Source organism: Hemiscyllium ocellatum, chromosome 5 (assembly GCF_020745735.1).
Source record: "Hemiscyllium ocellatum isolate sHemOce1 chromosome 5, sHemOce1.pat.X.cur, whole genome shotgun sequence".
In the NCBI taxonomy this organism is placed as follows: domain Eukaryota; kingdom Metazoa; phylum Chordata; class Chondrichthyes; order Orectolobiformes; family Hemiscylliidae; genus Hemiscyllium; species Hemiscyllium ocellatum.
The window spans coordinates 102,008,224-102,021,136 of NC_083405.1; the positions used below are offsets into that span (position 1 = coordinate 102,008,224).

Below are 12,913 nucleotides of genomic sequence, written 5' to 3' on the forward strand. Positions count from 1 at the left end.
GTGAACCAATATCATTGGCCATATGTGAGAGGTCAGAACCTGATCCTAACACTAACCTCTTCCTGTCTCTGGGAAATTCATGTGGGGCACTTGTTGAGAAAAATTTCAAAGTTCCATCCCCATGGCCTCCATTTTGCTGATTGCAGCCTCCATTCCTGAGTTTTTAGGGATGTAAAAATCCAACTCTATGTTTCTGTTCATAACAATCAGAATTTCATATGTTTCAATGCAACATTATTAACCTGTTCTCCCACTTTCCAATATTAATGTACATGAACCTTCAGGTCTCGCAGGTCCTCTTTTCCCTTTAATTTATATCATATAGTTTATATTGCTTCTACGCCTCGGTTTTTATGGCTATTAATTCAAATAGAAAATTTAAGGTCTACTTCACAATTGAAATTTCAAAACAGAATCCAATCATTGTATCCAAGCTCGGAGATTTACAGCCAGCTCCGATTACACCTAACTGTGCCTTTTCCAATTTGCCTAAACAATGACTGTTGCAAATTAACATACAGGAATTGCAACCTACTAGAGAAACTCTGCATATATCTCTTTTCTATGGAAGCTTCAAGAATCTCAGACACTGACTTCAAGTTGCAGAAAGATACCTTCCAGCTTTTGTTATCTGACTCTATCAGTCAACTGTGGGGACCACTGACAAGTTCACTCACTGTATATACTCAATTAGAAAACACTGCATCGTTCCAGACCACTCAGAAGGACCAATTTCAAACCTTGCAAGATGCTTTCAACAAGACGGCTAAATTAAACTACCTCATTCTGAGAACATTTTGTTGCCATGGAGCTGCCTTAACATTGTTGGGTGGTCTTCATATGACACCATTTAGAAATCTACTTTACATGCCATCAGAAAACTTTCTTTGACATCCTGCCAAGGCACTTCAATCTGATAATTTTCATAGAATCTTTATAGAAAGTTATCTGGAATTAACCTATTAAAATAGCAGAACTTCTTCCAAACCAATATGTTCAGTGTCGAGTTGCTAATCGCTCAAAAGCAGCTCTGCTGAACCTAAACATTGCTGTTCGCTTATCTGACATCAGGCTCCCAAAGCAACTGCTCTGCTCAGAACTTGGTCACAGCAGGGGACTACCAGGATGACAATATAGATACCTTAGGGATGTCTTCAAAGCACCAAGTAAGGAATCAAATCATCCTCACCAGCTTATGAAAGATCCAGGCTTGTGACAAAACAAAATGGAGAAGGTTCATCCAAGAAGGCAACAAATACCTCAAGGGACTTTATCAGAAAAATACAGAGGTATAGTCAATGAGTCAGCAGCTTGTTTCATCATTGGGCCTGGCCACCTAGATTTCCAGCTACTTAAAATTGATGGCACTTTTTTTGGCCTAGAAACAGGTTCAAGAGCTCAAACCTCTAGTAATCTCGAGTTACTTGCTGGAGTATCCCTAGCCTCTCATAGCCATTGTGTTTGGGTGACGAATCCCATTAAGTTTCTGGTCAATGGCCACCCTCAAAATGTTGATAGTGGGGCATTCAGTGATGGTAACTCCATTCAATGTCAAGGGCAGTGGTTAGATTGACACTTATTGGAGATGGTCATAACCAGGCATTTGTGTGGCATGATGGTGCTAGCTATTTTTCAGCCCAGCCTGGATGTGATCAGATCTTGCTGCATGGACTGCTTCAGTACCTGAGGAGTTGTGAATGGTGCTAAGTTTGTGCAATCTTTGATAAACAGTCCCACTTCTGATCTTTTGATGGAAGGAAGGAGTTGAGATAAAAGCTGAGAGTTCTTGAAAGTAGAATTCATCTGCAATTTATGATAATAATTAGTGATTTCAGTGATGTTAATTTAATGTTTACTCAACCTGAAAAGGTTTGAGGAGTTGGTTGCCTGAAGGAAACAGAAGCAAAAATATTTCTAGAATGGATCACACCTATCTGATGAACACCGGGATTTACTTCTCTGAATCTGGTTTGGATCTCACTCATTAGGCCCCAATGGCAGCTGTCACCTCCCTCACAGACATGACTAGTTTCAACCCCTATACTGACTGCTCCATCTTGGCCAGCAACCTTTTGACCTCGTTCACCGTGACTTGATTCCTGTGCTGTGGAATCCTGCCAACTCCACCAACACTGTAGCACAAAAACAAAGAAACATACATCAAGTGAGATTTAAACATACGGATTGTGTGAAGGTTATGAAGCAGGGATTCTTCATCCCACTGACATTTGGTATCTATAAACATTAAGAGAAATTAAAACTAAAATTACGATAAATTGACAAAGCCTGTAGTTCATATTGTGGTTGAGGAATCCTTTGACTCTCTATATCTGTCTGTCTATCTCTTTCCATGAGGCTTCTCAGGATGAACTTAACTGCAAAGAAAACAAAAGGGCAATTCAATCAGTAAAGGACTCTTTTAGTTTCTGTTTCACCAGAGCCATATGGGTGGAGGCCTTGTGGAGTTGGGCTCCTCTACACATTGATGGCAAGCAGCAGCTGTGACCATCATCAAAAATTTAAACAACTGAAGAAATCTTCAGAGGACACCATTCTGAAGCGCCCTCACTCTTCCCCACTTACATCAGCAGTACCCTCCTCCCCGGTCTCCAGTTGGCACTCTGGTCTGCAGACCCTACCCCCATAAGAGGTGGAATGTCAATCAATCACACAAATGGGTGGCATTTGGACACTATCAGGGTCAAGACCCCTGTATAATCCTGATGCTGAGTATCTTCTAAGGAGAAGATTCCACCTGGGATGTCTGCATTAGCATTGTTTGATATTTCAGACTTAAGTATGTAGTTTACATCAGTTCATTCATGCTGGTTCTTAAGAACAGCTCCAAGCCTTGTTTTGGCAACAACACAGATAGATATGAAAGGAGATCATTAGAGTATATTTTGATTCCAAAAGACTTTTATACCTTGATTTGTTCATGAGTTAAGGCATATCCTGACTAAGTTAACCTAGAATATATACCCCATTTGGGCTGTGTTGGTAACATCAGAGTGAGTGTTAAATATAGCAAATTTATTTTTGTATTTTCTCAGTGTATATGGAATTTACATATCCAAAAGCAAATGAACTTTTAGCTAAAACTACAGTCATGAGCAGGCATTGAGAAGTTGTACCATTTTTATAACTTTCTGAAATGGTGTCTAACTTTTGCTTTACAAGTGGCATGGATTTGCACAGCAGCCAGTTTTTCTTATTCACTCATGGGCTGTGCGCACCACTGGCTGGCCAGAATTTATTGCCCGTCCTTCAAGCAAATGGTGGGCACCATTTAAGAAAGTTATAAATATTGTACAAGTTCCCTGTGCAACAACTTCTCAGTGCCTGCACATGACTATGTATTTTAGCCAAAGGTTCATTTATTTTTTGTGCTGAACAAGTAGTTCTGGCTGCTTCCTGACAATACTTTGCTCGTCATATACACATTGTGAGGTCTTGCTGCTGTAATGCTGTTCTAATGACATTGGCCAGAATCCATACCAATTAACCTTGAAGAGTGAGGGTCTGTTCAAACCAGTAGGAAACAATTGTTCTCTTGTATTTTGTTCAGACAAAGCATTTTCCCTGGGCCATGTTTCTATCTGCGGTCGTTTGCCTCACTGTTGTCCTCTTATCCCCTTTCGTGCACTGAGTTGCTGAACTGCTCTGAGTTCAACAGATGGTTCCTCTTGACCTCCTGACTCTTCATAACCTTTACGGAGTATTTTTCTCCCCTTTTAGAAGTCCTACCATAGTCACTTCGGTTTTTTTTCTTAAACCGAGGGAAAGAAGACTATCAGAAGTTTATGCACAAGCTGCAGTCATGTGAAGGAAAAGGTAGGTCAGTGGGAAAGAAGCTGCTGCTGAGTCGGCTGTCTCTGGCTGTCAAAACATTGAGATGCAATAGTTGATTCTAACAGCCGAGGATTCTTAACAATTCTGGAAAGCCATAGTCTAGTGAACTCCAGTCAGCTGCACAGGCTGGTAAATGCTCAATCTGATAAGAGACTATGTATTGGTACTTTCTGGCACTGCCACTGGGGTGGCACGGTGGCTCAGTGGTTAGCACTGCTGCCTCACAGTGCCAGGGACCCAGATTTGTTTCCAGCGTCAGGCCACTGTTTGTGGGGAGTTTGCACATTCTCCCCGCATCTGCATGGGTTTGCTCCGCTTTCTTCCCACAGTCCATAGATGTACAGGCCAGGTGAATTGACCATACTATATTGCCCATAATGTTAGGTGCATTACTCAGAAGGAAATGGGTTTGGGTGGGTTACTCTTTGGATGATGGGTTGGGCCCAAGGGCCTGTTTCCACACTGTAGTAAATCTAACTGCTGAATGTTTTGCTGTGGCATTTTATTATTCCTTCCTTCAATCGGCCTGTGAATCATTTTGCAATTGTACCACTAAGAAAAATCATTCAATATAGTTCTGTCATCAGTCACTTTAGAAAGGGCCACCTGCTTTGGATACGCTCCAGTGCAGGTGGAGCTGCCTGACTTAGTAGCTCTGTTCGTAGCTCTTTGCAGCAAAACAATAACATATAACAGGCTGAATGAGTTTCCAATTCTTTACAAAGGGTCTGTAGTCTGTTAAAAGAAAAAAACAAAATCTGCTTGGACCATTGTTCAGGATAGTTCACTGCAAAACTTTCACCAGCCTCTCTCCTCCCCAATCCCCACTGCTTGATAGACAGCACTTCAGACGTGGAAATACTCCAAAGTTACCTTTCACCAACATCAAACATAAGATCTAAAGTGGGATTTTCCACAGCAATCTAACATAAGGATCCCAGTATTAATGGGGAGGTGGAAAGAGTGCTGTGGAGCTGGAGAACAGACTACAAACCCAGATTGGGCACAGGTCCTGATGATCCAGTTGACAGAACGTCATTTAGATTAGTGTGGTGCTGGAAAACCCTTCATCAGGAATTTGCCCGAAACGTCGATTTTCCTGCTCCTCAGATGTTGCCTGACCTGCTGTGCTTTACCAGCACCACTCTAATCTAGACTCTGGTTTCCAGCATCTGCAGTCCTTGTTTTTACCTAGAACGTCATTTACTTGATTCTATTCAGACTGCCACATGACAGCCAGCTAGATTGATTGCCGGCCTGGCCAACAGGAGGCAATACGTGGCAGCAGGAGACCACAACAGCAGTGCAACTTCAGCATGTTATGTAGATCCTGTTTGCCTTTCGCAAAAACCTTATCTGGAGCCCGAATCACCTTTGTAAACATTGTGTCGACTGGGAATGTGGTTGAGTTGGGGTTGGTTTGCCCAATCTGATGTTATTATCTCCCACACCCTGTGTATTCTCTCTTATCCATAAGATTGGAGTCAGGTTTAAAATCAATACTATAAATCATCAATAAGATAATAGCAGTGGTGATATTTGTAAATGGTAAAAATATCATATGAATATTTCTTGTTTATTTGCAACTTTCCATAATGTTATAAGAACTCTTATTAATTGTGATATACTGTATTGCTTTTATTTTTAAAGTGTAGCAAATGGCATGTCACTTTGGTAATTGTCATTTCCAAAATTGGATGTAAGTAACTGCTAATGAAGGGGTGAAATCATGGGAACCGATTGCCAGAAATGCAGCACTACTTTTCAGTGACAGTCTAATTAAATGGATGTTTTTGATAATCAGGATTAGTTTTCAATGCAAGTCTCAAGGTGGCTTTTTCACTTGCAGTTGGAGTGTGAGCCTGTGCTAATGGTGTTATACTTAGCCTTTCTTGTCTCCTTGCATCTTGGACTGAATATCGTGTGGAGCCTGGAGAGATTAGTTGAATGCTAATACATTTAATTCCTTTGATCTCCACATTCTTCTGGAGCATCTAACGCTGTGGCAGCTCTAATTAGAGATATTTTAACTACTCCACTGAGGGAAATGAAAAATCACAACATCTTGTGAAACTTTGAAAGCTAAGGCAACCAGATACTGCTGAGGGTTAGCATCCACCGCTGCACTGTGGGACACATAACTTTGGAGTTTTGTTGCACATTTTGAATAGTCTCTTCAAATCTTTCACACAGTTTAATTACTGATGTACGATTTCAGTCAATTTACCCATTCAAACATAGTCAATTTTCCTCTCATACCATTGTAATTAGTAATGTTTTAGATTAAGCTTCTATTGTGATTGAAGGCTGTTAATTTCAATCTTTAACATTGTTAAAAATCACACAAAACCAGGTTATAATCCAACAGGTTTATTTGTAAGCACTAGCTTTCGGAGCACTGCTCCTTCATTAGGTGGTTGTGGAGTATAAGATCGTAAGACACAGAATTTATAGTGAAAGTTTACAGTGTGAAGTAACTGAAATTATATATTGAAAAAGACCTGAATTGTGTGTTAAGTCTCTCATCTTTTAGAAGGAACATGTTGGTCTCAATCTTTAATTCTTTTAGAATGAACATGTTTGTCTCAGTCTTTATTGGCATGATATTCAATCTTATTACGATCAGAATTTCCCAGGAGATCTAGAAAGAGATTGCTGATTAGAATTAGCTCACCAGCCAAGGATTTCCAAGGTCTGGCTTATACACTATACCTATATTGTGATCTGCCTCTGAACTTGAACGATGAGTAATGAACTTGATAGGTGGAATACAATGATAATGAGTTCCCACTACTTCACCAGTCACACGATTATGACAAATGTATTGATCCAATCACCACAATGGCCAATTGATACTTGTCTTTGACCCAGGATAAAAGTTTAGAGAATGGACTTGAAATCTCTAGGGGTCTTGTAGCACAATGGTGATGTCCCAACCTCTGGGACAGAAGGTTTGGTTTTAAATTCCAATTGTCCTGGAGGTATGTCGTAATGCATTCAAGCAGGTGGATTAAAATAATTAAAAGAGACTTTATGCAGGCTTTTTAATGAATAACCTGTTTATTAAAACACTAAAAGTTATCTTCAAACAAGTGACAAACATTGACTAAGATCCCCTTAATCCCAAAGACAGAGTCACACAACACAAATCAGAACTGTCTCTGCAGAGAAGATGTTTTAAAAAGGCAAAACAACCCTACTGGCAGAAGGTCTGCAAAAAAAAATGATAAAGTTGGTGACCCCAGGTTTCTTGTCAATGGAACTGAATCACTGACAGCTTCAGGCTGATGGAAGAGCTTCAGTTCAGTTTGGAATCAAGCTGAATCTGCATCTTTGGAAAGTGGCCACAATTCAGCTTTTCTGGGTTTATATTTGGAAATTTTACCACTTCCATTGAAAGGGAGAGAGACTGCAGGTCCAGGGACTTACTTCCTTCTACTACTTAGGTCTTTGAAAATTGAAAAAGTCCAGAAAGAATTGCTAGGCAATCTTCAGTATAGAGGCCTCCATAATCCTTTCAAAGGCATGTTTTCTAGCAGTTAAGAGACTTTAACACTATCTTTTATCTCCTTAACATAATTGATAGTCTTGTCTCCAAAGTTCCTTGACTTTTTGGAAAGGTAAACCATAGCACCCATTAAACTGCTGTCTTCATTTCCAAGAAATCACATAGCGAAATACCTTTTCAATAAAGACCGTGCCAGACCATTCCATATCTTCCAGTTTTTTTACATTGTCCATGAATATAAATACATTTTCCCAAGTGATGGTATGATCCTTTTCCTTTTTTGTAACTTTATCTCTGCTACTCTTTAATTGGATCCTTTCTCAGCTATGCATCAGCACACATAAAGGGTCATCCTTCAAAAATCCCTCCTTGCAATTCTGTGAAACAGACTAAAGTGGACATTGGTTCTCAACATACAATGCATCATTTCCAATGGGGAAAGGTTATACACATGCTGAGGAAACTGAATTGTCTTTAAAGCAAGGTGGAGCCAAACAATGAGCTGGGCTTTTGAAGAAAGCTATTTTATTGCCACATTACAGAACTCTCTCATGAAACAGATCTGTCAAAATTTAGCAATCAGCCTGCAGAAGCAGCAGATTATTAATATTATCTCAAGGCTAGAGATTAATGTACACACATTAAGCTACTGTGATTAGGTGTTGATGAGGAAACCTAGCTGCAAGTCAGGGAAATTGGAGCTCTTTTTGATTGGAATATAAGCAGGACATAAAATGCGAGTCTCCTTTGAATCCTAGCCTGCTCACTTAATTATTTTCTCTTTATTTTTATATGTCATTATTAATTGGTAGATGTAGAATGTTTAATATTTATTACATCTTTTTTCTCTATCTTCTGTAAACTACTATCAGTATTAAGCCAAGGCCCTTAGTACAGGCTGTAAGGAGTGGGTGAGAATACTAATTATGAGCAGTTTGGGGCATTTTTAATTATCTTCTAATATTTTGCTATGTTAAAATCCTGACATGATTTTGACCCAGGGTAAAAACAAATACAGAATAAATGCTGTGCCAATGCTACTGATCACTGTGTAAATATGGAAATTTAGAGAAGATAAGGCCATTTATTTCCTTGATCCTGGCTAATCTGATTGTGGCCTCAACTCCACATCCTCACCTATCACAATTAACAGCGGATTCCCTTGTTAGTCAAGAAGCTAACTCTATCACAGTCTATTTCCACCTTAAAAACATTCACTGACTCTTCCTTCATCACTCTCTGAGAAAGTGAGTTCCAATAATGGAAAAACATCAAAAAGATTACATCTATGTCTTCAGTGGAAGAGCCATTAATTATAACCTGTATCCCTGACTTCCAGTTTTTCTAACAAGAAGAAGCTTCCTCTCAGCATTTCCTCTGTTAAGTCATTGCAGAGTCTTATATGCAACAATGAGATGACTCTTCATTTCTGAAACTCCAAAAGATACAATCTCAACTTGTTCAACCTTTCATCGTAAGATAATTTTCTTCGAAGCACTAGAATGAATACCACAGGTTTAGGGTTCAAGCATTGATTAGAAGCAATTTTCCTGATTATTTATATGTGGGTTCTATTTACCCACTTCCTCCAAATGGTGTGGAATGTGCTCCCTTGCACACAGCAGCACATTTCAGGATGCTGCAGGAAGCAAGGAAGAGGATACACAGTTCTCGGACACAGTACAAGGGCTCCTGGTGGAGGAGCTCCAGAAGAAGAAGAATATTCAGGACTTGCAAGGGAAAAGAAACTTATCTGACCATTCTTTCCCCCTCTCCTGCAGTGACTGGTGTTACTCTATCTGGCTTCTCCTCTTCCAGATTAATGGAGATTCCTAGCAAGATACCAATGGCCAAGTATTACCTTTCTCCTGGTGACTTCTACAATGTCTCCAGTAAGGTACAGTAGCATGGCATTAACAATCTTTTGCTGAACTCTCAGAGAATTTTCACAATAATGTTGATACAGTATTGATGAAGCCCTTGGGGATGTGGTCCAGAAAGTCTGCTTATGTCTTTCAAAAACTCTCTTCAAGCCCCTAGATGCAAGTGAACCGTGAAAGGCGAGAGAGCTCTAAGTAGCCCTTGAAACCTTAGAAATGACTAGTTGAATCCCACAGTTTGGTCACTGTCAGGTAAAGACTTGAAGGTAAATACAAGCCACCAATGAGTACCAACAGGCAACTTACTTTAAAATTAGTCCTTACAGATCCTCCATTAGATGTTCCCAAAACAGGCTTCAACACCTTCACCAAGCTGGTGTCTTAAATTAAATTAAATTCTGTCTAAACCGGGGTATCAGCTTCACATTCCACTTTGGCTCCCTCTGTTGTTCTTTAGCACCTAAAATATCTGGGAAAAAATGTATGACAGTGTTGTGCATGAATCCATAAGACATGAGAGAAGAGGTGGACCAATCTCCCCAACAGTCTGCTCTTCCATTCAATGAGATTATGACTGATTTGATAATCTTCAACTCCACTTTCCTGCCTTACCTCTATAACACTTGACTCCTTTAATGATTAGAAATCTGTCTATCTCAGTTTGAATTTACTTAATAGCCCTCTGTTGTAAAGAATTTGATAGATTCACAAATGACCTATCTCTGTTTAAATGAGTGACTCCAGCACTGAAGAAATAGCCCCAGCCTATTCAACCTCTCTCTATAGCTCAAATCGTCCGAACCCGACAATATCCTTGTAAATCTTCTCTGAACCCTTTCAAATTTAACATCTTTCCTACAGCAGCAAGACCAGAATTGGACTCAATATTCTAAAAATGACCTCACTGATGTCCTGTATATCTGCAACATGATGTCCCAACTCCTCAATTCAATGTTCTGACCAATGAAGGCAAGTGTGCCAAACGCTTTCTTCACCACCCAGTCTACCTGCAACTCCACTCTCAAGGAACTATGCACCTGCAATACTCCCCAGCACATCAACACTGAACTCAGATACCACATTACTAATTTGTGCAAATGTCAGAGAATGAGGGGTGACCTTATAGTGGTTTTAAAATCATGAGGGGCATGGATTGGGTGAATAGTCAAGGTCTTTTTCCCAGGGTATTGGAGTCTGAAACTAGAGGGCAATGGTTTAAGGCAAGAGGGAAATGGTTAAAAGGGTCCTAAGGGACAATTCTTTCACACAGAGGATGGGTGCGTGTATGGGACAAGCCTCTGGAGGAGATAGTGAAGGTGGGTATAATTACCACATCTAAAATAGACCTAAATGGTATATGAATTCAAAAGGTTTGGAGGGATATGGGCCAAATGCTGGCAAATGGGACTCAATCATACTAGGAAACCTGGTAGGTGCAGGTGAGTGGGGCAGAAGGGCCTGTTTCTGAGCTGTACATCACTATGATTCAATGACTCTATGTGATGTCAGGCATAGTTGTTATACAGATCAGAGGCTGTCAGATCATATCAAACAGCATATCCATCAGCTGGTCACAACAAGCACGGTACTGATAGTACCTGATCAGACTGTGCTGGCAAAACCCACAACACAATATCCACGTTAGATATTCTAGAAATCGACAACATTTACTGGATTATCTTGAATGTTTGAAAATATACCCTGACAACCAATTTAGGACTGTCATTTGGACTTGCAGTATGGTGCACTTGAGTGTATTGGAAGCTGCATATATTAATGCACGGGACCTTGTTCTTTTCTTTAAAAACTTAACCTATTTTTACTAATAAACCTGTTCAGAGATGTTATTATACACCTCTGGAGTGGTGGGACTTGAACCCAGGCCTCTCCGTTCAGGGTCGGGACATTATCACCGCCCGATACTTTTTAGATAGAAGGAATATGTACTGCATCGGTTTCAACTCAACAAAATAGATTATGGCTTTTTGTTGGTTCATTTCTGAAGGCAATAACTAGACAAATGAAAGTCAAGTTGTCTTGTTTAAAATTTAAACAAAGCCTGACAATTAACTATCAATCAACATTAATTTGTGCATTCTCCATGGCAACACTTCTGTCAATCAGAATTCATTCACCAACCAACCATAACTCTCTTCTTATGCAGTATAAATATTGGTTGTACCTTTGAATTATGACAAGTGCAAAACAAAAAGCTTTAACAACAGGCTTCTTTTATCGGCAATATACAAATTCAGCATCATTACTGGCAGGATATCTCTATAATACTATTAATGCAGGGAGATCCAACTTTGTTGAAAATGTGTTACTGGTTAAAGCACAGCAGGTTAGGCAGCATGCATCTATTCCTTGGATGCTGCCTAACCTGCTGTGCTTTAACCAGCAACACATTTTCAGCTGTGATCTCCAGCATCTGCAGACCTCATTTTTTACCCGAAGATCCAACTTTGTGTCTGTTTGTCCGTATCACTGTTCAAAATGCACTGGGCAGCAAACAAATTGAGGCCAAAACTCCCTAGAATGCCTGGGAAAATCTAATCATTCATTTGGTCAATTTGAGAAAGGTTTTCCCCTGCCCTATAAGCAAAACAGACAGAATTGGTGAGGAGATGTTCCTCTAGTCACTGGCTATTTCTCCCCCTACACACTGCTGATACATTCATTGTCAGCAGCAACAACCCAGGAGGAACAGCCTGCAGTTGGTGAAGCAGCAAGAGGGATAAGCAACAAGGAAAGGAAAGGCAAATAAGTGAAGCATTGTGGGCCAGGGAGGTGGGGAAGCTTACTGCCACTGGACGAAGAAACATTGGTAGTAGGGATGGTGATAATATCGACATGGGAGAAGAAAGAGGCTGTAAGTGAGGTGGAGGGTTCAAGGGACGACAGTGGGATTGGGTAATGAAAGAGATCATGGGTTAAAGAACTTACCTGGGGAGTGAGATGAGGGAGGCAGTAGGTGAGTTTAAGAGACAGTGAGGCTGCAAAGTTAGGAATGGGAGTAGAATGTGTTTGCAAGTTTGGAAAGGGGGAGGCTGCGAGGGGTAGGAAGACAGACTGCACAGAGAGAGAGAGAAGCTGCAAGGCAGGAGAAGGCAACTACAAGTAGACTAAGAGGGAGACTACAAAGGAGACAGATCAATTTTAAACCTGTCAGCAAAGGAATGTTCAGCTAACAACTAGAAAACCAGAAACCACTAAGGGTAATGAATTCCTTGCAAATGAATGTGGAATCTTGAACTTAAGGCTGTATATATCCCAGAACTACTCTATGGTGAAAATGCAGTGGAAGCTGTTAGAATGAACATGAAGTCAATTGTTACATTTAAATCTGAAATTGAGATTGCAGATTCAGTAAAAAAGATAGCAGCTACTTTATTAAATCTTCCAGCTCTGTTCGTTTACAGTGGAACTATATTGGCTATGATTTCAGTCATCTTTCGAAGATGGGTTCAGGGTTGTGTCTTCCTGTATGTGGGAATATGTATTTTGCATCTGTTATCATGTGCTAATTTAAATACTGTGTGTCTAAGAAAATAACGTTTTCTTTGTGTGGTGGGGCTTTAAATTTTATGTTTGGTAATTATTGAGAATATCAATGAAGTATTCTAATTTTGCATCTGTGTGAATCAAATGGCCCCTATGTCAACACAAATAC

The 12,913-nt window shown here is 40.0% G+C and overlaps 1 protein-coding gene across 1 annotated transcript in view; it reads left to right on the forward strand.

The window, feature by feature from the left end:
* jcada (junctional cadherin 5 associated a) overlaps positions 1–12,913 on the forward strand; it is a 184,333-nt gene that overhangs the window by 70,992 nt on the left and 100,428 nt on the right. The gene's annotated exons all lie outside the window — the stretch shown is intronic.